The sequence below is a fragment of the Schistocerca serialis genome, chromosome 1 (genome assembly GCF_023864345.2).
Source record: "Schistocerca serialis cubense isolate TAMUIC-IGC-003099 chromosome 1, iqSchSeri2.2, whole genome shotgun sequence".
In the NCBI taxonomy this organism is placed as follows: Eukaryota; Metazoa; Arthropoda; class Insecta; order Orthoptera; family Acrididae; genus Schistocerca; species Schistocerca serialis.
Window position 1 is genome coordinate 1,142,694,051 of NC_064638.1, and position 25,431 is coordinate 1,142,719,481.

At 43.5% G+C, this 25,431-nt stretch overlaps 1 protein-coding gene across 1 annotated transcript in view; it reads right to left on the reverse strand.

The window, feature by feature from the left end:
• Positions 1 to 25,431, reverse strand: part of LOC126417518 (caspase-1-like) — a 180,302-nt gene that overhangs the window by 145,038 nt on the left and 9,833 nt on the right. The gene's annotated exons all lie outside the window — the stretch shown is intronic.

Here is a 25,431-nt window from a genome sequence, read left to right on the forward strand (position 1 = left end):
CACGTTATAACTGGGTCCATTTTGCTAGACGAATCAAACAGGCCTTATACATCGGTAGTTTCACACGAATGATGTCTGAAATTAACTATGAACTGTCCGATTTCGCATTCACGATGAAGCGAATACGTCAGCACTTTCGTTGCGATTTCCTTAAGGATACGTTGTTTTATTTATTTAGTTATTTATTATTTTCGTTCTATAGAACCACGTGAGTATTTTACAATGCCTAACCGGTTTCGATCAACCAATGGTCATCTTCAGAGTTGTTGATTTTAGTTATATGGACGTTAGGCAGGAGCCCGAATGATGACTGCGCCGTCATCAGCGCCCGTACAAAGTCCCAATTTTTCACATAGGTCCAGATTGTATACCGATTACGTTCCTTTCAGATTACGCTGAAACAATAGCTCCCTACTTAGCAATCATATACAACCGCTCGCTCACCGATTGATCTGTACCTACAGATTGGAAAATTGCGCAGGCCGCACCGGTGTTTAAGAAGGGTAGTAGGAGTAATCCATCGAACTACAGACCTATATCATTGACGTCGGTTTGCAGTAGGGTTTTGGAGCATATACTGTATTCAAACATTATGAATCACCTCGAAGGGAACCATCTATTGACACGTAATCAGCGCGGTTTCAGAAAACATCGTTCTTGTGCAACGCAGCTAACTCTTTATTCGCACGAAGTAATGGCCGCTATCGACAGGGGATCTCAAGTTGATTCCGTATTTCTAGATTTCCGGGAAGCTTTTGACACCGTTCCTCACAAGCGACTTCTAATCAAGCTGCGCGCCTATAGGGTATCGTCTCAGTTGTGCGACTGGATTCGTGATTTCCTGTCAGGAAGGCCGCAGTTCGTAGTAATACACGGCAAATCATCGAGTAAAACTGAAGTGATATCAGGTGTTCCCCAGGGAAGCGTCCTGGGACCTCTGCTGTTCCTGATCTATATAAATGACCTGGGTGACAATCTGAGCAGTTCTCTTAGGTTGTTCGCAGATGATGCTGTAATTTACCGTCTAGTAACGTCATCCGAAGACCAGTATCAGTTGCAAAGCGATTTAGAAAAGATTGCTGTATGGTGTGGCAGGTGGCAGTTGACGCTAAATAACGAAAAGTGTGAGGTGATCCACATGAGTTCCAAAAGAAAGTCACAGCAAAGAGCAAATGTCCCGAGTTCGAGTCTTGGCCCGGCACACAGTTTTACTCGTATTCTGCCAGGAAGTTTCGTATCAGCGCACACTCCACCGTAGAGTGAAAATTTTATTCTTATTTTGTATATATCTCTCTATTTCCGTCTATACTATTTCCCCGAAATTAAACCACACTTGGTCTACGCTTACGTAGTCAGATTGGAGGCTGTCCCTTAGGAAGATTTCAAGAGAATTTTTATCTGCTTTTTTAAGTAGATGTATTTTGGGTTTACTTTTCGTGAGTTTGGATGTTACAGTACTTAGTCCAGTTACAACCACCTTAGATTCTGGCGACAGCTGTTCTCTAACAATAGCGTACTGAGTTGTGTTTCCTAGGAAGTCTTTAGTAGATCGCAAATCCGTTGGAATTCGATTACTCGATAAATAGTACAATTCTCAAGGCTGTAAATTCAACTAAGTATCTGGGTGTTAAAATTACGAACAACTTCAGTTGGAAAGACCACATAGATAATATTGTTGGGAAGGCTAGCCAAAGGTTGCGTTTCATTGGCAGGACACTTAGAAGATGTAACAAGTCCACTAAAGAGACAGCTTACACTACACTTGTTCGTCCTCTGTTAGAATATTGCTCCGCGGTGTGGGATCCTTAACAGGTGGGATTGACGGAGGACATCGAAAGGGTGCAAAAAAGGGCAGCTCGTTTTGTATTATCACGTAATAGGGGAGAGAGTGTGGCAGATATGATACGTGAGTTGGGATGGAAGTCATTAAAGCAAAGACGTTTTTCGTCGCGGCGAGATCTATTTACGAAATTTCAGTCACCAACTTTCTCTTCCGAATGCGAAAATATTTTGTTGAGCGCAACCTACATAGGTAGGAATGATCATCAAAATAAAATAAGAGAAATCAGAGCTCGAACAGAAAGGTTTAGGTGTTCGTTTTTCCCGCGCGCTGTTCGGGAGTGGAATGGTAGAGAGATAGTATGATTGTGGTTCGATGAACCCTCTGCCAAGCACTTAAATGTGAATTGCAGAGTAATCGTGTAGATGTAGATGTAGATGTAGATGTAGACTAATATTTTTACTCTGTCCAATTTAGCACCTGTTACGAATGATGATGATGATCATGAAATGATGACAACACATACGCCCAGTCCCCAGGCACAGAAAATCCCCAACTCTGCCGGGAATCGAACCGGGGACCCCGTAATCCAGTGGCAGCAATGCTAGCCACTAGACCACGGTCTGCGGACACAGGATCCCGAAGAATCTTTTTGGCCTGAAATTTCGTCTCCTAATGTTGGAGACATCCTCTGGGAAAACAATGCGTTAGGCACAGAAAAACGATTTAGACTGCGACCTAATAGCCGCATAACTGAAATCAACAAGTATTTAAATACCGGCCTTTGTAAGCCTGTGCTGTATCATCTTCAGACTGTCAATCGATGAAAAGAAGAGACAATCATTGATTATGGAAACTAAAAAATTCGAGAACTAGCAACGTAAGTAATAATTAAAAACAGTGAAATTATACCTACAGGCATAATTATGCTGAAGGCAGTAGCAATTGTAGAGGTCGACATTCTGCAGACGGGGTGATATATTCTCCTTGTCTATTCACATGCTTGGCCTTACGGATTTCAGGGAACTTGTAACGAAAAGGAGGAGGAGGGGGAGTCTGAACAACTATATATATTTAAAATTCTTATTGATGCCAATTAATGCGTTCCGAACCTATTAATACATGTGCATTACGCCCGTTGTGGAAAAAATGCGAAGGGACCCCTCGCGTAAGATTATTCTACTTCAACGTTTTGCAGGCTTGGAATAGAGAGACAACTTTCAAGGAGCATATAAAGTAAATCTTTTGTTATTGCCCGTTGTATACCAGAGGTTTTGCTACTAAATATGAGAGTGGGTGTAGCTGTTTGCAAATAAGCAAGCAACTCAGAATATGGGGTTGTGGCCAGTTCTTCTAATAGCTGCAAATTTATTACAATTTCTGTATCTTATTTAATCCACTAAAGATGAAATATTCTCTTTTGAAATTAAAGGGAGGAAGTGAATAACTTCTTGATCAATGGAAAACCTACTAAAATGTTTAGGTTCCGTTACTTTTGCCATGAGAAAATTGCCTACTTTTTGAATGTGTAAGTCTATATTTTAATATATTTTACTTATTTCCATTCACTGATATCTTAGGGGATAATATTCTGGGGTAACTTCAAAACGTGTTAATTACACAAACGAAGGTAATTAGAATTGTATGTGGATTTGAAACACGTAAATCTTGTCGGCATCCCTTTAAGCATCTGGGAATATTAACACAATCCACAATACATTTATTCATCTACGAAATTTGCTATAAGAAAGCTATCTCAGTTTGAGAGTAAAAGAGATATTCACAAGTACATCTCTACTAGGAAAAATGATCTATCTCATTTCTAGTGAATCTTACTTTGGCACAGAAGTGCTTGAAATATGCAGCCATGAAACTCTTTGACAACTTACCCTTTGAAATAAAATATTAAACAGGGTACAGTAGTGCTTTCTGTTTTAGATTAATCATGTTTCTTATAAAAACTTTTACTATACCGCAGAGGAATTCTAGAATAGAAATAACTAGCCATTTGTGCAGAAAAAAACTGTAAATAGCCACCATAAACAATTTCTTCACTTTTTAAAGTATGAGCTCTATGTCTGATTAGTTGACACTTTCACATTATAGCGTTCATCCTGAATATGGTCTATGTAATACGTAACTAAATAAATCCTGTCCGTCAACTCCACTTAACATCGGTACACACAGTTTTAGTCTGCCAGGAAGTTTCATATCAGCGCACACTCCAGTGCAGAGTGAAAATTTCATTCTGGAAGCATCGCCCAGGCTGTGGCTATGCCATGTCTCCTCTATATTCTTCCAGGAGTGCTAGTTCTGCAAGGTTCGCCGGAGAGTTTCTGTGAAGTATGGAACGTAGGAGACGAGATACTGGCGGAAGTGGGGCTGTGAGGACGGGTCGTGAGTCGTGCTACGGTAGCTCAGTCGGTAAGAGCACCTGCCCGCAAAATGCAAAGGTCCCGAGTTCGAGTCTCGATCCGGTACACAGTTTTAGTCTACCAGGAAGTTTCATATTAGCGCACACTCAGGTGTAGAGTGAAAATTTGATTCTGGAAACATCGCCCAGGCTGTGACTAAGCTGTGTCTCCGCTGTGTCCTTTCTTCCAGAGCGCTAGTTCTGCAAGGTTCGCCGGAGAGCTTCTGTGAAGTTGTTGAAGCTGGGAGACGAGATACTAGCGGAAGTGGGCCTGTGATTCGTGCTTATTTGTCCGCAAAGAGCAAATGTCCCGAGTTCGAGTCTTGGCCCGGCACACAGTTTTACTCGTATTCTGCCAGGAAGTTTCGTATCAGCGCACACTCCACCGTAGAGTGAAAATTTTATTCTTATTTTGTATATATCTCTCTATTTCCGTCTATACTATTTCCCCGAAATTAAACCACACTTGGTCTACGCTTACGTAGTCAGATTGGAGGCTGTCCCTTAGGAAGATTTCAAGAGAATTTTTATCTGCTTTTTTAAGTAGATGTATTTTGGGTTTACTTTTCGTGAGTTTGGATGTTACAGTACTTAGTCCAGTTACAACCACCTTAGATTCTGGCGACAGCTGTTCTCTAACAATAGCGTACTGAGTTGTGTTTCCTAGGAAGTCTTTAGTAGATCGCATATCACCTGTTGGCAAGATGCAGAACTTTGTGGAAGTCTTTCCTGGTAACAAGAACGACGGCATCAACCTGAGCTATGCTACCTACTGCCACCTGGGTCTCAGGACTAGACGGAGCGAGCTCGATCGAACACGGAGCGTGCTGCCGGGAAACACGACCGTTCCTAAAGAGGAGTTACTCCTTTCTAGAAAAGTCATCATACACTCTACAGACAACTTGTATCATACAACGACACACCCATTAAAATCCGATACATTCCGAAGAATATTCACGCCAACAATATGTGCGAAAAGCAACCAGAAACAATATAAAAAAAAAGAAGTGATATTTGCTTTTACTTCCTAAAAATGGTGTTTTTTTTAGAAGTATCAAATTTGAAACGTTGGGTCTCTGCCATTACATTTCATACGTATGTGAGCAACTAAAAAAAAAAGTCCTGTGACTAGGGCCTGCCGTCGCGTAGACCGTTCGCCAGGTGCAAGTCTTTCGATTTGACGTCACTTCGGCGACTTGCGCGTCGATGGGGATGAAATGATGATGATGAGGGCAACACAACACCCAGTCCCTGGGCGGAGAAAATCTCCGAACCAGCCGGGCATCGAACCCGGGCCCTTGGGATTAACATTCTGTCGCGCTGACCACTTTTTTTTTTTAAATCTCATTTTGTTCGGTTTCGTTCGTTGCATCTGCTCGGGGCGGACGTCTTAAGACATCGTTTAAGTTCTTTGTTGATCGATTAACTCAGTTCTTTTATTACAGAGGGCAGCTAACCCTCTGACCGAACACGCTGAGCGTCTGTGCCGGCTGACCACTCATTTACCTGGGGCGGACGTATGAGAAACTGACAGTCGTTATAGTTTTACTGTATTCATCATTTTGTAGTTTTTAGGACATGCATGACTGGTTCCATAATTACTATGTCATTTGTTACTATTTCTTAGATGAAAATGCGCTGGGAACAAGGGTAATTACATAGCCATTCCAGAACCATACAGTGAGTGTAAGAACAGAACCTAGGTCCAGACATTTTTCCGTACAAGCAACACATAATTATTTTTCGCCTCACGCCCCCCCCCCCCCCCCCCCTGTCCCAATCCCTTCGTCATTAGCTGTCTTCAGCTGGGTGATCGGTAAAATCGTTAAATCTTTCGGACTTCGCGCGCCTCTTAGTTTGGTGCCCCAAGCGGTCGTTTATGTCGCTTTGACCTTGCATCGACTCTTTACAAAGAAAACATGTTATTTATGAAATACAGAAAATGTCACAAATGAAAGAAGAAACACCATTATTGGACATACTACCGCCGAGGAAGAGGAAAATTGCCAAAAGGTACAAATGTGTTTTACGCATGTTAAAACTCGCTACCGAAACACAGAAGCAGATCATCGTACAGGGAACTGGGCCGTTCGAGTCTGATGAATGAGAAGTGCTCCGAATGTAAAGCATTCTTTTACCCTACTTTGGTAAGAAAGTGTTTCAATTTGCAAAGTAATTTTGTGTAATTTTATATCTTAGAATATTACTTAACATCTTTTGTTCTCCCAAGTAACACTAAGGTGGCAACATTTAACAATCTTGTACATTTCGCACGATGAAAAGAGATGTGTGTTACGTTATAGCATCAAAATAACGTAAAATTAATTTTTCACCCGTCTCTTTACCTGTTCCTTAAGCAACTGGTTGCATCACGTATAATACAGGACATACAGGACCTGCAAAAACGTGTAAGGAGCTAAGTTATTCGTGAATATAAAGGGTGGTCCATTGATAGTGACCGGACCAAATACACTCCTGGAAATGGAAAAAAGAACACATTGACACCGGTGTGTCAGACCCACCATACTTGCTCCGGACACTGCGAGAGGGCTGTACAAGCAATGATCACACGCACGGCACAGCGGACACACCAGGAACCGCGGTGTTGGCCGTCGAATGGCGCTAGCTGCGCAGCATTTGTGCACCGCCGCCGTCAGTGTCAGCCAGTTTGCCGTGGCATACGGAGCTCCATCGCAGTCTTTAACACTGGTAGCATGCCGCGACAGCGTGGACGTGAACCGTATGTGCAGTTGACGGACTTTGAGCGAGGGCGTATAGTGGGCATGCGGGAGGCCGGGTGGACGTACCGCCGAATTGCTCAACACGTGGGGCGTGAGGTCTCCACAGTACATCGATGTTGTCGCCAGTGGTCGGCGGAAGGTGCACGTGCCCGTCGACCTGGGACCGGACCGCAGCGACGCACGGATGCACGCCAAGACCGTAGGATCCTACGCAGTGCCGTAGGGGACCGCACCGCCACTTCCCAGCAAATTAGGGACACTGTTGCTCCTGGGGTATCGGCGAGGACCATTCGCAACCGTCTCCATGAAGCTGGGCTACGGTCCCGCACACCGTTAGGCCGTCTTCCGCTCACGCCCCAACATCGTGCAGCCCGCCTCCAGTGGTGTCGCGACAGGCGTGAATGGAGGGACGAATGGAGACGTGTCGTCTTCAGCGATGAGAGTCGCTTCTGCCTTGGTGCCAATGATGGTCATATGCGTGTTTGGCGCCGTGCAGGTGAGCGCCACAATCAGGACTGCATACGACCGAGGCACACAGGGCCAACACCCGGCATCATGGTGTGGGGAGCGATATCCTACACTGGCCGTACACCACTGGTGATCGTCGAGGGGACACTGAATAGTGCACGGTACATCCAAACCGTCATCGAACCCATCGTTCTACCATTCCTAGACCGGCAAGGGAACTTGCTGTTCCAACAGGACAATGCACGTCCGCATGTATCCCGTGCCACCCAACGTGCTCTAGAAGGTGTAAGTCAACTACCCTGGCCAGCAAGATCTCCGGATCTGTCCCCCATTGAGCATGTTTGGGACTGGATGAAGCGTCGTCTCACGCGGTCTGCACGTCCAGCACGAACGCTGGTCCAACTGAGGCGCCAGGTGGAAATGGCATGGCAAGCCGTTCCACAGGACTACATCCAGCATCTCTACGATCGTCTCCATGGGAGAATAGCAGCCTGCATTGCTGCGAAAGGTGGATATACACTGTACTAGTGCCGACATTTTGCATGCTCTGTTGCCTGTGTCTATGTGCCTGTGGTTCTGTCAGTGTGATCATGTGATCTATCTGACCCCAGGAATGTGTCAATAAAGTTTCCCCTTCCTGGGACAATGAATTCACGGTGTTCTTATTTCAATTTCCAGGAGTGTATCTCATGAAATAAGCGTCAAACGAAAAAACTACATGGAACGAAACTCGTCTAGCTTGAAGGGGAAAACCAGATGGCGCTGTGATTGGCCAGCTAGATGGCGCTGCCATTGGTCAAAAGGATACCAACTGTGTTTTTTTTAAATAGGAACACCGATTTTTTATTACATATTCGTGTAGTACGTAAATAAATATGAATATTTTAGTTAAACCACTTTTTTCGTTTTCTGATAGATGGCGCTGTAAGTCACAAACGTGTACGTACGTGTTATCGCGTAACTTTCCGCCAGTGCGGACGGTATTTGCTTCGTGATACATTACCCGTGTTAAAATGGACCGGTTACCAATTGAGGAAAAGGTCCATATCCTGTTGATGTACGGCTATTGTGATCAAAACGCCCAACGGGCGTGTGCTATGTGTGCTGCTCGGTATCCTGGACGACATCATCCAAGTGTCCGGACCGTTTGCTGGGTAGTTACGTTATTTAAGGAAACAGGAAGTGTTCAGCCACATGTGAAACGTCAACTACAACCTGCAACAAATGATGAAGCCCAAGTAGGTGTTTTAGCTGCTGTCGCGGCTAATCCGCACATCAGTAGCAGACAAATTGCGCGAGAATGAGAATACTACATCAACATCGACTGCAGCCGTACCATATTTCTACGCACCATCAATTGCATGGCGACGACTTTGAACGTCGTGTACAGTTCTGCCACTGGGCACAAGAGAAATTACGGGACATGACGATTTTTTGCACGCATTCACCAACAGCGGTAACGTAAACCGGCATAATATGCACTATTGGGCAACGGAAAATCCACGATGTCTGCGACAAGTGGAACATTAGCGACCTTGGCGGGTTAATGTACGGTGCGGCATTATGGGAGGAAGGATAATTGGCCCCCATTTTAACGATGGCAATCTAAATGGTGCAATTTATGCTGATTTCCTACGTCATGTTCTACCATTGTTACTACAAGATGTCTCACTGCATGACAAAATGACGATGTATTTCAACATGATGGATGTCCGGCACATAACTCGCGTGCGGTTGAAGCGGTATTGCATAGCATATTTCATGACAGGTGGATTGGTCGTCGAAGCACCAGACCATGGCCCGCACGTTCACCGGATCTGACGTCCCCGGATTTCTTTCTGTGGGGAAAGTTGAAGGATATTTGCTATCGTGATCCACCGACAACGCCTGACAACATGCGTCAGCGCATTGTTAATGCATGTGCGAACATTACGGAAGGCGAACTACTCGCTGTTGAGAGGAATGTCGTTATGCGTATTGCCAAATGCATTGAGGTTGACGGACATCATTCTGGGCATTTACTGCATTAATGTTGTATTTAGAGGTAATCACGCTGTAACAGCAAGCGTTCTCAGAAATGATAAGTTCACAACCGAAATAAAATGTTCAAACGTACCTTCGTTCTGTATTTTAATTTAAAAAACCTACCTATTACCAACCGTTCGTCTAAAATTGTGAGCCATACATTTTTGACTATTACAGCGCCGTCCATCTCAAAGCGAAAAAAGTGGTCCAACTAAAACATTCATATTTCCTTACGTACTACATGTACATGTAATAAAAAATGGGGGTTCCTATTTTAAAAAATGCAGTTGATATCCGTTTGACCTATGGTAGCGCAATCTAGCGGGCTAACCATAGCGCCATCTGATTTCCCTCTTCAAGCTGGACAAGTTTCGTTCTTTGTAGTTTTTTCGTTTGATGCTTATTTCGTGAGATGTTTTTCCGGTTCACGATCAATGGACCACCCTGTATTCTCACTACTGGTGTTAACCAACTCGTTAAGGATTGTTCACGTAACTTTACTTTGTAAATGGAGTTTTAGGTCTCTAGAGGATATGCCAGCACAAAATAGGTCGGCAATAGTTTTCCATGTGTTCTGCGCCTCTGCCTTTCGACCTACATTATAAATTTCAAAAAGCTACTGTGGCAAATCTGTACACACCGACAGGAATAAATCAAAATATACTCGAAGACATAGTTAAGAAGACGTGTCTGTTCACTATTAGCCTTCATTTCTCACCAGGAAAACTGACACGTATTGTAGCGTGCTGGATTGGATGGACTGGATAAAAGGGTGGAATCGATTGATTGAGTTCAGGTTAACATTTGAACACCTATTCATCTATTAATAACTTCATTCAAGGTCAATACAAAAATGCAGTTTTGTTTGAACGGTCAACCTGTCGTAAAAACTAAAATAAAATTGAGGACAGTAAAATGTATTAAATACTCTGACTCAATAAAATTCTACAGCATTTACGATCACAAGAAATTATGCATAAGCATAACGACCAGTGGAACAAGTACTTCCAAGTCTTATTCAGCTTTGAAAATGAAATATTTACAGAAACGCTCTCTAATCTAACTCATTAAAATTGACACTACATTGCTCTAAAATACAATAAAATTTCTATTTAACTGTATTTTGGAAAGGCATATGCTCACTTTAACAATTCACAAACAGATTGGTGCGAAAACTGAATTTACGTAGAACCATGAGGACAACGGTAACTTCCCTGGCACAGCCCGTTGGATCTCCGGCGCTCTTTCTGTCGTAAGATGTACTTCGGCGTACGAACATCACTCCACTCCATCTTATACAAATATAAGGAAATGCCTCAGCCTACTCTGAAACAACTTAGTATTAGAAACAGGAAACCATCGCTTCTTAGCGCAGCCATACAGTGTAGGTGTACTAGATGCCGGTTATGCACCAATAACCAGTACTCATACAAAACCCATCGCTATACAACAAATATGAAGTGAGCAGTCAGATGGATATAAAGAGAGTAAGTTACTCGGATAACTGCCTGTTAACGCCGTTCGCTAACACAAAGTTAGACCTTGTACAGACTCACACGAACCCACGGTATAGCCAAATACATGACCATAGTTTTAACGTAGTTCAAATGGTTCAAATGGCTCTGAGCGCTATGGGACTTAACATCTGAGGTCATCAGTCCCCCAGAACTTAGAACTACTTAAACCTAATTAACCTAAGGACATCACACACATCCATGCCCGAGGCAGGATTCGAACCTGCGACCGTAGCGGTCGCGCGGTTCCAGACTGTAGCACCTAGAACGGCTCGTCCAGACCGGCTGGCTTGAACGTAGTCAATCGGCGCACAGTCTGTAAGTGGTGAGTAGAAAATGATGATAAAGCCACACCAAACCACAGTACCTGTTTTCATTTTGAGCATACGTGTACCACATCCAGAATTCTCTCCGTGAGTCCGACTTGCTCTGACACAATACAACCACCGCCGTAAGCCCAGGGTGCGCCACCTCCAGTATCCACAATACAGCTGACCCACGAGTGCTCGGTGTGCGCGGTTAGTCCCATAAACAAATTGCATTGTTTCCACAACGAAACCTTGTCTCGAAATCTGTCGGAAATTCCAAAGACATTCTGGTAGTAAGTGAAGTATGATAGCGGCAAGACACAATCAAAGGCTTCTCTGCGCGATAGCAATGAAAATACTATCGAAACAGTGCTGCCGAAGCTGAATTATTAAACACAGCCTTCCGAAATGCCTTCACCAGAGAAGACGAACTAAATATTCCAGAATTCGAATCAGGAACAGCTGCCAACATGAGTAACTTAGAAGCAGATATCCTCGGAGTAGTGAAGACACTTAAATCACTTAATTAAAGAAACCCTTCTGGTCCAGACTGTATACTAATTACGTTCCTTTCAGACTACGCTGATGCGATAGCTCCATATTTAACGCTCATATATAAACGCTCGCTCATAGAAACAACCGTACCCAAGGACTGGAAACTTGCAAACGCACACAAATATTCAAGAAAGGCAATGGGAGTAATCCACTAAATGACAGCTCCATATCATTAACGTCGATATGAAGCAGGCTTTTATCGACACAGTACCTCTCGAGCGGCACGTAATCAGATATACGGCATATACTCTCAGTCCTGCGACTGGACTCGTGGTTTCCTGTCAAAGGGGCCACAGTTAGTAGTTACTGGCAGAAAGCCGTCGAGTAAAATAGAAGTGATCTGTAGCGCACCCCAGTGTAGTGTTATAGGCTTCTACCGTTCCTTATCTATAACTATATAAACGATTTAGGAGACAATCTGAGCAGCAGTCTTAGGTTGTTTGCAGACTCATCTAGTTAGGTCGTCAGAAGATAGTAACTAATTGCAAAACGAATTAAATATTTGTATGGAGCGAAAAATGTCAATCGTACCTAAATAATGAGAAGTGCGAGGTCATCCACATGAGTGCTAAAAGGAATCCGCTGAACTTCTGTTCCACAGAACATCAGTCACCTCTAAAGGCCATAACCCAACTACACACACTACTGGCCATTAAAACAGCTACATCAAAAAGAAATTTAGATGATAAATGGGTATTCATTGGACAAATATATTATAGTAGAATTGACAAGTGATAATATTTTCACTCAGTTTGCGTGCATAGATCCTGAGAATTCAGTACCCAGAACAACCACCTCTCGCCGTAATAACGGCCTTGATACGCCTGGGCATTGAGTCAAACAGAGCTTGGATGACGTGTACAGGTACAGCTGCCCATGCAGCTTTAACACGATACCACAGTTTATCAAGAGTAGTGACTGGCGTATTGTGACAAGCCAGTTGCTCGGCCTCCATTGACCAACCGTTTTCAATTGGTGAGAGATCTGGAGAATGTGCTGGTCAGGGCAACAGTCGAACATTTTCTGTATCCAGAAAGGCCCGTACAGGACCTGCAACATGCGGTCGTGCATTATGCTGCTGAAATGTAGGGTTTCGCACGGATAGGATGAAGGGTAGAGTCACTGTTTGTAACACATGTTCAAAGTGCTGTCAATGCGAGCAAGAGGTGACAGAAGTGTAACCAATGGCACCCCGTACCCTCACGCCGGGTGATACGCCAGTATGGAGATGACGAACACACGCTTCCAATGTGCGTTCACCGCGATGTCGCCAGACACGGATGCGGCTATCATGATGCTGTAAACAGAACCTGGATTCATCCGAAAAAATGACGTTTTGCCATTCCTGCATCCAGGTTCGTCGTTGAGTACACCATCGCAGGCGCTCCTGTCTGTGATGCAGCGACAAGGGTAACCGCAGCCATGGTCTCCGAACTGATGGTCCATGTTGCAGCAAACGTCGTCGAACTGTCCGTGTAGATGGTTGTCGTCTTGCAAACGTCCCATCTGTTGAGTCAGGGATCGAGGCGTGGCTTCACGATCCGTTACAGCCATGCGGATAAGATGCCTGTCATCTCACTGCTAGTGATACGAGGCCGTTGGGATCCAGCACGGCGTTCCGTATTACCCTGACCCACCGATTCCATATTCTGGTAACAGTCATTGGATCTCAACCAACGCGAGCAACAATGACGCGATTCGATAAACCGCAATCGCGATAAGCTACAATCCGACCTTTATGAAAATCGGAAACGTGAAGGTACGCAGTTCTCCTCCTTACACGAGGCATCACAACAACGTTTCACTAGGCAACGCCGGCCAACTGCTGTTTGTGTATGAGAAATCGGTTGGAAACTTTCCTCATGTCAGCACGTTGTAGGTGTCGCCAACGCCACCAACCTTGTGTGAATGCTCTGAAAAGCTAATCATTTGCATATTACAGCATCTTCTTCCTGTCGGTTAAATTACACGTCTGTAGTACGTCATCTTCGTGGTGTACCAAATTTTAATGGCCAGTAGTGTACTTAGGAATGACAATTCCGAACAACTTAAATTGGAAAGAACATACAGAAAATTTTGTGTAGAAGGCGAATGAAAGACTTCGTTTTGCTGACAGAACACTTAGAAGATGCAACAGATGCACTGAAGAGACTGCCTACACTACGGTTGTCCGTCCCCTTTTGGAGTAGTGCTGTGCGGTATGGGATCGTTACCAGGTAGGATTAACGAAGAACATCGAGAAAATTCAAAGAAGGTTAGCGGGTTAATAGTATCGAAGAATGGGGAGAGAATGTCACGGACATGATACACGATTTGGGGTGGGCATCATTAAAACAACAGCGTTTGTCGCTGGAGGAGGATCGTCTCACGAAATTCCGATCACCATCTTTCTCCTCCGAATGTGAGAATATATTCTTGACGCCGAGATACATAGGGAGAAACGATCATCGTAATAAAATAAGGGAAATCAGAGCTCACACGGAAAGATATAGGCGTTCGTTTTTTCCACGCTCTGTTCGAGAGTGGAATAACAGAGAATTGTTGTGAAGGTGTTCGATGAACGCTCTGCAAGGCGTTAACTATGGTTTGCAGAAATTCCATGTTGATGCAGCTGTTGATTTAGATGCATTCGTAATTTTCGGTCATGCTCCTACAGAGCGATCGAGTAACTGCCTTTCTTCGTGGATCCGCGTGCCGGCTGACAGACCATTTCCATGTCCCTAGTGCACGCAGATAAAGGCTTCCGGCACGAGAGATATCAGCCCATAAGGCGCCAAGAAATGTAACCGACCTCTGGCTCAGGTGTGGCAGTGCCAACTTAGGTAGTGGTGTCGAATGCGGCACAGTATACTTCTGAATCGAGGAACAGGTGAGAGAACGCTGAAGCCAATATGAAGTAACACTTCACAACAAAAGTACGTTTACTGAGCACGTACGGAACTACTCTCAGAGCTGAACTTCCCGCCTCAGCAAATAATGCACCAATTCATACGTATGCAGAATGCTACATGTAATTCCAGCGTTCCATAAATAAATAAGACCGAGAACCTACATGAAACCGTAAGTGTTCCCAAACGGAAACCCGCACGTCATCAGCCGCGGCAGGTCGTGTGCTTCGCTCCCTTTACTACCATCCACATGCTAGGAATACGACTCGCTGAGGAACTCCTGTAGCTCTATCCTACGAAAGTGAAAATCAGGACGAAGAAACACACAGCTTGGCCAAAGCAGACGTCAATAGCGTTTTCACTACTGGTGTCATAAAAAATACCGTATTTCAAGATTTCATTAAAATACACTGTTGACCATCGGAATTACAATATCATGGGAGGATAGCGCATGCAGTCTCATTGGAAGAATGCATGATTAAATTTGTAGGTGTGCCCGTTCCAGCCTCTCGATTTTCGGACGTGGCGTTGAGGGCCCAGCTTTGCCCGAGAGCGCCCCTGCGGCATCTCGCCTCGCTAGTCGGAAGGTGGGCTCCAAGTTATACTGTTAGGAAAATCTTTTTTGTGAGCTTCTGAATGAGATATAGTATATTAAGTTTTGGGTTTTACGATACAGTGATCCATTTGAGGCGCTGAGAACCATAAAGCACAACTTCGTCGATTGTGAGAGTGTTGCATTTATCCACGCTTGTGACATCTGTTTATCTTATAGTAGGTCAGGTTTACCTGTACTGAAGCCTCACATTGTGTACATGAACATTCGCTAAAAGCTGTACCATTGGTTTCTCTGATATTCACTTAAATGTGGGGTCGACGACGGTGTGCTTTGTGTCCTTATGGTTCTTGGCGCCTAATTTGTCATGTGACATGGTGGTATACAGTACTACTTTAGATTAAGTAGTGTGTAAGTCTAGGAACCGATGACCTCAGCAGTTTGGTCCCATAGAAGCTTACCACAAATTTAAATAAATAAATAAATAAAATATAATAAATAAAATGCTAACAGAAAAGTAAATTACCAGCAAAAGTTAGCCGCATAGGAACTAGGCCCTCCTAAGCCACATCCGATGTCTGAGAAAGTGGCGAAAACAAATAAGCGTGGCTGCAAGTGAACATTTAACAAAGAAGTGTGTAATAAGCCTAAGTTGTTGTGTGGGTGCAACGTGAGTGTGTCTGATTTTCAGCCCGGAAGTTAATTTGCTAAGTAATACATGAGGTAGGGATCTTGTGTGATTGTCAAAAAGAATAAAATAAAAAAGCACGAGAACTCCCGCCTACACAAAAATGTAGAACGGAGAGTAGTGAAAGCTTAAACATTATTTCGTTCTCGCCCTAAACTGTACTTAGTTGTATACAAAACAACAAAATTCCACAAAAACAGTTCTTGCATTTTTCAGACAAATTATGCATATTATTATTATTGGCATTGACAGTAGTTGTATAAATATGTTATACAGCAGCAGCTATTAATTCCGCACCTCGATATTTATGTGAATCTAAAACCTTGTAAATAACCAGAATGTACACTCACGAGCCGCCACTGATCAGAACACGTGTCTAGACAAGTCCAAAAGAGCAGATACAGGGTGTCCAGAAAATGACTCCCTGATTTCAAAATTAAATATCTCGAAAACAAAGACCGATGGAGGAATGCAGTAAACGGTATGTTTATTGTGAAAGCTGTAAGAAGTTTATACAGCAGTATGAAATAATAGTTACAAAAGCTGCTAACAGATGGCGCTGTACGCTGTACAGCTCATATCAGCATACATAAGTGAAATAACCGTGCCGGCCGAAGTGGCCGTGCGGTTAAAGGCGCTGCAGTCTGGAACCGCAAGACCGCTATGGTCGCAGGTTCGAATCCTGCCTCGGGCATGGATGTTTGTGATGTCCTTAGGTTAGTTAGGTTTAACTAGTTCTAAGTTCTAGGGGACTAATGACCTCAGCAGTTGAGTCCCATAGTGCTCAGAGCCATTTTTTTGAAATAACCGCATGAAAACAATCTTTGCAAACAATCACATCACAATGTTTTCAAAATGTTCACCATTGGCACTACAGAGGTGGCGCAAACGAAGAATGAAATTCGCCATCACATTTCGTAGTGTCCCAACCGAAATGGATTCACATGCCACAGAGATCGCCGATTCAAGCTCGTCCAGCGTGGCGGGATGCTTTGGGTAGACCATGTCTTTCACTGTGCCCCCCCCCCCCCCCCCAAAAGTCACAGGGAGTCAAATCCGGCGAATTTGGAGGCCAATCCATGCCTGCACCAGTAAATTTGGGATATTCCAAAGCAATGACTCGATTCCCGAAGTATTCCTCAAGGAAGCGAAACACTTGTTCGGTCCGATGTGGTCGGGCTCCATCTTGCATGAACCATTCAGTTCCTGGTCGATCCTCTAACGCTTGCTGTGTGGCGACAAATTGTTCCAAAATAGCAACGTAACGTGCACCAGTGACCGTTTCTCGAATGAAAAAAGGGCCAATAATGCCTCTGCTGCATACTGCAGCCCACACAGCAACTTTAGGAGAATACAGGGGTTTCGCTTCACACCAATATGGCTTTTCGGAACCAAAAAAAAGCCAGTTCTGCTTATTCACGTAACCATTCAGGTGGAAGTGTGCTTCATCTGTAAACCAGATGCAGCCAACATCAAATCCTTCACTATCAATCATTGTGAGCATCTGATTAGCAAAGGCAACCCCTTGTTGCAGAGCTCGTACGGGTATGGCCTGGTGCGTTTGAATTTTGAATGGAAACATCTGTAGACTCTTTCTCAGTATTTTCTGCGTGCTGGAACGTTTCAAACCAGTCTCTGATGCAATTCTACGGACGGATGACATTGGATTTCGCTGAATAATTCCAGAAACTGTGGCGATATTTTCAGGCGTAACTGCGGTTTGCATGCGGCCAACATGCCCCACTAGATCATCAGTTACGCAGCCTGTTCGTTGAAATTTTGCGAAGAGCGTACGAATGGTTTTCGCATCGGGTCCTTTTGGAACATTCAATCGTGCTTGAAAACTTCGCCTTGTTGCCGTAGGACTCTCTTCTAACCTGTGGTACTCTAGCACCTGAAAAACGCGTTGTTTAATGGAGTACATGGTTTTAATCTCTTCCTTCGGTACGCTAACCTCCTTTCACGTTTCAATAGTGGAACTGATCGCTCTGGGCTTCGGATCTCTATTTATACTAGGCATTACGCATGGCGATTACAGCGCCATTTGTTAGCAGCTTTTGTAACTATTATTTCAAACTGCTGTATAAACTTCCTACAGCTTTCACAATAAACATACCGTTTACTGCATTCCTCTATCGATCTTTGTTTTCGAGATATTTAATTTTGGTCCGCTGCTCGTGGTCGTGTGGTAGCGTTCTCGCTTCCCACGCCCGGGTTCCCGGGTTCGATTCCCGGCGGGGTCAGGGATTTTCTCTGCCTCGTGATGACTGGGTGTTGTGTGATGTCCTTAGGTTAGTTAGGTTTAAGTAGTTCTAAGTTCTAGGGGACTGATGACCATAGATGTTAAGTCCCATAGTGCTCAGTGCCATTTGAACCATTTAATTTTGAAATCAGGGAGTCCTTTTCTGGACACCCTGTACCATGCATTCATATAACAGGGGTCCCATATCACTCCAACTACACACGCCCCACACCGTTACAGAGCCTCCACCAGCTTGAAATATCCCCTGATGACATGCAGCGTCCATGGTTCATACCCGTACACGTCCATCCGCTCTATACAGTGCGAAATGAGACTCGGCCGACTAGGCAACATGTTTACAGTCTTCAACAGACTAATGTCGGCGTTGACGGGCCCAGACGAGGCATAAAGCCTTGTGTCGTGCAGTCATCAAGAGTACATGAGTGGACCTTCGGCTCCGAAAACCCATATCGATGATGTTTCGTTGAATGGTTCGCACGCTGAAACTTGTTGATGGCCCAGCATTGAAATCTGCAGCAACTTACGGAAGGGTTGCACTTCTGTTACGGTGAACGATCCTCTTCAGTCGTATTTGGTCCCGTTTGTACATGATTTTTTTCTGGCCGCAGCGAAGTCGGAGATTTGATGTTTTACCGGATTCCTGATAATCACGGTGCATCCACGACCTGGTCGTACGGGAAAATCCCCACTTGATCGCTACCTCGGATATGCTGTGTCGCATCTCTCGTGCGCCGATTATAACACAACGTTCAAACTCACTTAAATCTTGATAACCTGCCATTGTAGCAGCAGTAACCGATCTGACAACTGCACCAGACACTTTTTGCCTTCTATAGGTATTGCCGACCGTAGCGCCGTATTCTTCCCGTTAAAAAAAAAAAAAATAAAAAAAAAAACCGGCTCTAAGCACTATGGGACTTAACATCTATGGTCATCAGTCCCCTAGAACTTAGAACTACTTAAACCTAACTAACCTAAGAACATCCTACAACACCCAGTCATCACGAGGCAGAGAAACTTCCCATTTACATATCTCGTATTTGAATACGCATGCCTATACCAGTTTCTTTGGCTCTTCAGTGTAGATACAGTTTATTGTTTATGCAGTGCATGGAGTAACGTTCTAAGAGTTTCTTCCGTTTCTTTAACGTGAACCTTGTCTCATTCCATGTCCCTGAAGTTTCCTCTTCGTTATTGGATGTACAGAACACTATCAACTAATTTTTTATTCAGCAATGTACACAGTAACATAGCTATCCGTGTTGCAACTATGTCAGACAGCGTAAACCCATCTGTTAACACGGAGACAGATCTTTTTTAATTGAATTAATTGCCTACCATGACAAGTGGCACGAACGCATTTATATCAGCGTTGGGACGTCACTGCTGATTACAGATGGCAACTTCCGCCAGACAGACAAACGTTTGCGAGACCAGACGCCGTTTGGATGGAAAGACATAGACCCTACCGAGACTTTACTAATTTCAAAAATCTGTTCCCACGGCATCGGTATTCTTCCCGCTACTCGCATGACATTACCAGCTTTATACTCACTCTGCTTAGCTGCAATGTAGGAGAGTCGCAGTTTTCATATTAAGTACCTGGTTGAACTGAATTCTACCGACAAATCTTCGGAGTCTGTTCACGGATATTTTCTGCTGGCTTGTTAATGAGTAACAACATAAAAATACTGATGTATTTGGTTTGTTTGTATGAGGAAAAACCTTCGCAGCAGTAAAAAGGCAAGTTATTCTTCTCGCCGTAGCACTTCCAACATTTGTCCTCAAGCATTTGCTGGACGTATTCCAATCTCTGGTTTCCTCAACAGCTTTTACTCTCTACAGTTTCCTCTAGTACCATTAAAATTATTCCTTGATGTCTTAGTAGCTGTCCTACCATTCTGTTCCTTCTTCCTGTCAGTGTTTTACATATACTCCTTTCCTCGACTATTCTACGGAGAACCTTACCTTTTCTGTGCAAATAATTTTCAGCATTCTTCTGTAGCACAACATCTCAGATGCTTCGTTTCTCTTCGTTTCCAGTTTTCCCACAGTCCATGTTTCACCATCATACAATGCTGCAGCCCAAATGTACATTATCAGAAAATTTTTCCTCAGATTAAGGAGTATGTTTGATATTAGTAGACTTCTCTTGGTTGGGAATGCTCTTTTTGTCATTGCTAGACTGCTTTCTTTATCGTCCTGGCTCTGTCTGTCATTGGTTATTTTGATGCGTAGGAAGCAGAATTCCTTAGCTTCGTGTGCTCCGTGATCACCAGTCCTGACGTTAAATTTCTTGCCGTTCTCATTTCTACTAATTCTCATTACTTTTGCCTTTCTTCGATTTACTCTTGATCCATCCACATTTTATAATCCTTAAACTGTTCATTCCGTTCAGCGGATCCTATAATTCTTCTTCACTTTCACTTAGGGTAGCAATATCATCAGCGAATCTTGTCATCCTTTCACATTGAATTTTAACTCCACTCTTGAACCTTCCTTCCCTTTCCATCATTGCTTTTTCGATGTACAGACTGAACCGTAGGGTCGAGACGCTATGTCACTGTCTTACACCCTTTTAAATTCGAGCACATCGTTTTTGCCCTCCAGTATTATTGTTCCGTCTTGGCTCTTGTACGAGTACGTATTGTATATTACCATTATTTTCCTACAGCTTACCACTACTTTTCTCAGAATTCCAAACATCTTACACCATTTGCCATCGTCGAACGCTTTTTCCAGGTCGACAAATCCTATGAAAGTATCTTGATTTCTCTTCAGTCTTGTTCCCTTTATCATCGCAACGTCAGAATTGCCTCTCTGGTGCCTTTACCTTTCATAAAGGCAAACTGATCGGCATCTAACGCAGACTCAATTATCTTTTCCATTCTTCTGTGTACTATTCTCGTCTGCAATTTGCATGCATGATCTGTTAAGCTGGTTGTACGATAATTGTTGCTCTTCTCGGCTCTTGCTATTTTCTGGATTGTGAGGTTGATGTTTCTTGAAAGTAGGACGGTATATCGCCAGGCTCATACGTGCTACACACCAACGTGAAAATCCGTTTTGTTGTCACTTCATCTAATTATTTTTGAAATTGTAATGGAATGTTACCCATCCCTTCCGCCTTATTCGATATTAAGTCTTCCAAAGCTCTTTTAAATTCTGATATTAACACTTGATACTCTGTCTTCTATATCGACTGTCCTGCTTCTTCTTCTGTCACGCCATCAGACAAGTCTTCCCCCTCATACAAGATTTCAATGTACTCTTTCCATATATCCGCTCTCTTCCCAGCATTTAACAAGGAATTCGCACTGCACTGTTAATGTACCATCCCTACTTTTAATTACAACGAAGATTGTTTTGCACTACCTATTTATTTCATTCCTAAGTGACTTGTATTACTGTATTCCTGAATTTCCCTGAACATTTTTGTGCCTCCTTTTTTCATCGATCAACTGAAGTATTTCTTCTGTTATCTGTGGTTTCATTGCAATTACCTTCTTTGAATCTACGTTTTTTTCTAAAAATTATTCCATTCAATCTTGGCGTGGTGGTACAGCAACCTTATATTGCTAAACAGTCGTAGGTTGCACAACGTTCTTTATTGATTCAAGGACGTCGCATTTCGCCCGGTTAGGGGATCCTCATGTTATGTCAAAAAATCAGAAATTTTCTGCCAGAAAACATTCGTCAAGATGACATGATACCGCATAAGACGTACTAAAAGGCAATCTCATGGAGACGACAAAAGGCGTAGCAGCGTAGAACAGGAACTCTCTCACAAACTGTAAATACAACCGTACAATGCAAGGGGCTCAGAGACCCGTCCGTATTTACATAGTGCATATATATGAATACATTTTTAACATAACCTGACGATATCCTATCCGAGCGAAACACGTCGTTCTTGAGTTAATAAAGAACATTGTGCAACCAACTACTCATTTTAAACACTATGGTTTTTCTTTCCAACTTCTGTGATGGCCCTTTTTAGAGTTGTCTATTCGTCTTCAACTGAAATGCGAACTGAGATATTCCTTTTTGCAGTATCTACAGTCTCAGACAACTTCAGTCGTATCTCCCTATCCCACTCCTTTACCCGTTCATTCTTGCTGATTGGGCTCTCAAACTTCAGCCATGTGGAGTCATTCCAGATGTGGAATGGGTTCTCCCAGATGCCATGAAGAGCACAGGGTGCAGCCAACTGCAGGTAGTTGCTCGCGTAGGTACCAATAATGTGTGTCACTTTAGATCAGCAGAGATTATCTCTGGTTTCGAGCGGCTAACAGGAGTGGTAAAGGCTGCCAGTCTTACTTGCAAGATGAAAGAAGTGCTGACCATTTGCAGTATACTCGAGAGGACCGATTACGGACCTCTGGTACAGAGCCGAGCGGAGGGTCTGAATCAGAGCCTCAGATCGTGTAGGCAGCAGATTCCTCGACTTGCGCCAAAGGGTTGTTGGGTTTCGGGTTCCGTGGAATAGGTCAGAAGTCCGCTATACGCAGAAGGCGGCTACACGAGTAACAGAGGCTGTGTGGCGTGGACTGGGCGGTGTTTTTAGGTTAGAGGTTCTCGGAAAACACAAGAAGGGCTTCAGTCACAAAGGGTGCAGGCCGAACACAGGAAGAACGTAGATACAGGAACAATCGGTATAACATTTGTAAATTGTCGTAGCTGTGTTGGGAAAGTACCGGAGCTCCAAGCGCTGATAAAGTCACTGATGCTCAAATCGCTATAGGCACTGAAAGCTGGCTAAAGCCGCAGATAAGCTCAGCCGAAATTCTGAGGAGAACCTAACGGTGTTCCGAAAGGATAGGCTAAACACTGTGGGCGGTGCTGTGTTTGTCGCTGTTAGAAGTAGTTTAACTTGTCGCGAAATTGAAGAAGACAGTTCCTGTGAGTTAGTATGGGCAGAGGTCATTGTTGACAACCGGATTAAAATAATAATTGGATCCTTTTACCGACCTCCCAATTCAGATGATACAGTTGCTGAAAGATTCAAAGAAAACTTGAGTCAAACACGTGCCCGACTCATACGATTATAGTTGGTGGCGACTTTATTTCACCCTCGATATGCTGGCGAAAATACATGTTTAATTCCGAAGGTACGCATAAAACATCACCCGAAATTGTGCTGAACGCATTCTCTGAGCAGTTAGTTCATGACTCTACGCGAATAGTAAACCGTTGTGAAAACGCACTTGGCCTCTTAGCAACAAATAATGCTGAGTTAATAACGAGCATCAAAACGGATACAGGGATTAGTGAACACAGCGTTGTCATAGCGAGATAATACTGTAACGGCCAAATAGTCCAAAAATAAACGAAATATATTCCTGTTCAAAAAATCAGATAAATATTCACTTGACACCTCCCCGAAAAACAATCTCCACTCATTCCAAACTAATAATAAAGTGTAGACCAGATGTGGCTTTATTTCAAAGAAATAGTATCGGCAGCAATTGAGACATTTATACCAAATTAATTAACAAACTGCGGAGCTGATTCTCCTTGGTACACAAAACGAGTCAGAACTCTGTTGCAGAAACAGCGAAACAAACAAGCCAAATTCAAATCGACGCAAAATACCCGAGATAGGCGATCTTTTACAGAAGCTCGAAATTTAGGGCAGACTTCAATGCGACATGCTTATAACAGTTTCCACAACGACATTTTTCTCTAAACCTGGCAGAAAATCCAAAGAGATTCTGGTTTCATGTGAAGTATGTTAGCGGCAGGAAACAATCAATGGCTGGCCGGGGTGGCCGAGCGTTTCTAGGCATTTCAGTCTGGAACCGCGTCACCGTTACAGTCGCAGGTTCGAATCTTGCCTCGGGCATGGATGTGTGTGATGTCCTTAGGTTAATTAGGTTTAAGTAGATTTAAGTTCTAGGGGACTGATGACCTCAGATATTAAGTCCCACAGTGCTCAGAGCCATTTGAACCATTTTTTGAAACAATGCCTTCTCTGCTCAATAGCAATGGAGATACTATCGAAGACAGTGCTGCCAAGGCAGAGTTACTAAACACAGCCTTCCTAAATGCCCTCACAAAAGAAGACGAAGTAAATATTTCAGAATTCGCATCAAGAACAGCTGCCAACATGCATAACGAGTAAATATACTCGGAGTAGTGAAGCAATTTAAAACACTTAATAAAAACAAGTCTTCTGGTCCAGACTGTATACCAATTAGGTTTCTTTTAGAGTATGCTGATGCATTAGCTCCATAGTTAACAATCATATACAACCGTTCCCTCGATGAAAGATCCGTTCCCAAAGACGGGAAAGTTGCACAGGTCACACCAATATTCAAGAAAGGTGGTAGGAGTAATCCACTTAATTACAGCCCCATATCATTGATGTCGATATGCAGCAGGATTTTGGAACATATATTGTGTTCGAACATTATGAATTACCTCGAGGAAAACGGTCTACATGGGTTTAGAAAACATAGTTCTTGTGAAACACAATTAGCTCTTTGTTCGCATGAAGTGTTGAGTGCTATCGACATGGGATTTCAGATTGGTTACGTATTTCTGGATTTCCGGAAGGCTTTTGACTCTGTACCACACAAGCGGCCTGTAGTAAAATTGCGTGCTTACGGAATATCGTCTCAGTTATGTGACTGGATTTGTGATTTCCTGTCAGAGAGGCCACAGTTCGTAGTAACTGCAATTACGAACAACAAACACTGGAAGTAACACATAGAAAATATTGTGGGAAAGGCTAACCATAGAATGCGTTTGATTGGCAGGACACGTTGAAAATGTAACAGATCTGCTAAGGAGACTGCTTACACTACGCTTGTCCGTCCTCTTTTAGAATACCGCTGACCGGTGTGGGATCCTTACGAGATAGGAATGACGGAGTACATTGAAAAAGTTCAAAGAAGGGCAGCACGTTTTGTGTTATCGTGAAATATGGGAGAGAGTGTCGCTGAAATGATACAGGATTTGCCCTGAATATCATTAAAAGAAAGGCGTTTTCCGTTGCGACGGAATCTTTTCACGAAATTCCAATCACCAACTTTCTCCTCCGAATTCGAAAATATTTTGTTGACAACGACCTATATAAGGAGAAACGATCACCACGATAAAGTAAGGGAAATCAGAGCTTGCACAGAAAGATATAGGTGTTCGTTCTTTTCGCACACTCTACTAGGTTGGAATAATTGAGAATTGTGAATGTGGCTCCATGAAACCTCTGCCAGACATTTAAATGTGATTTG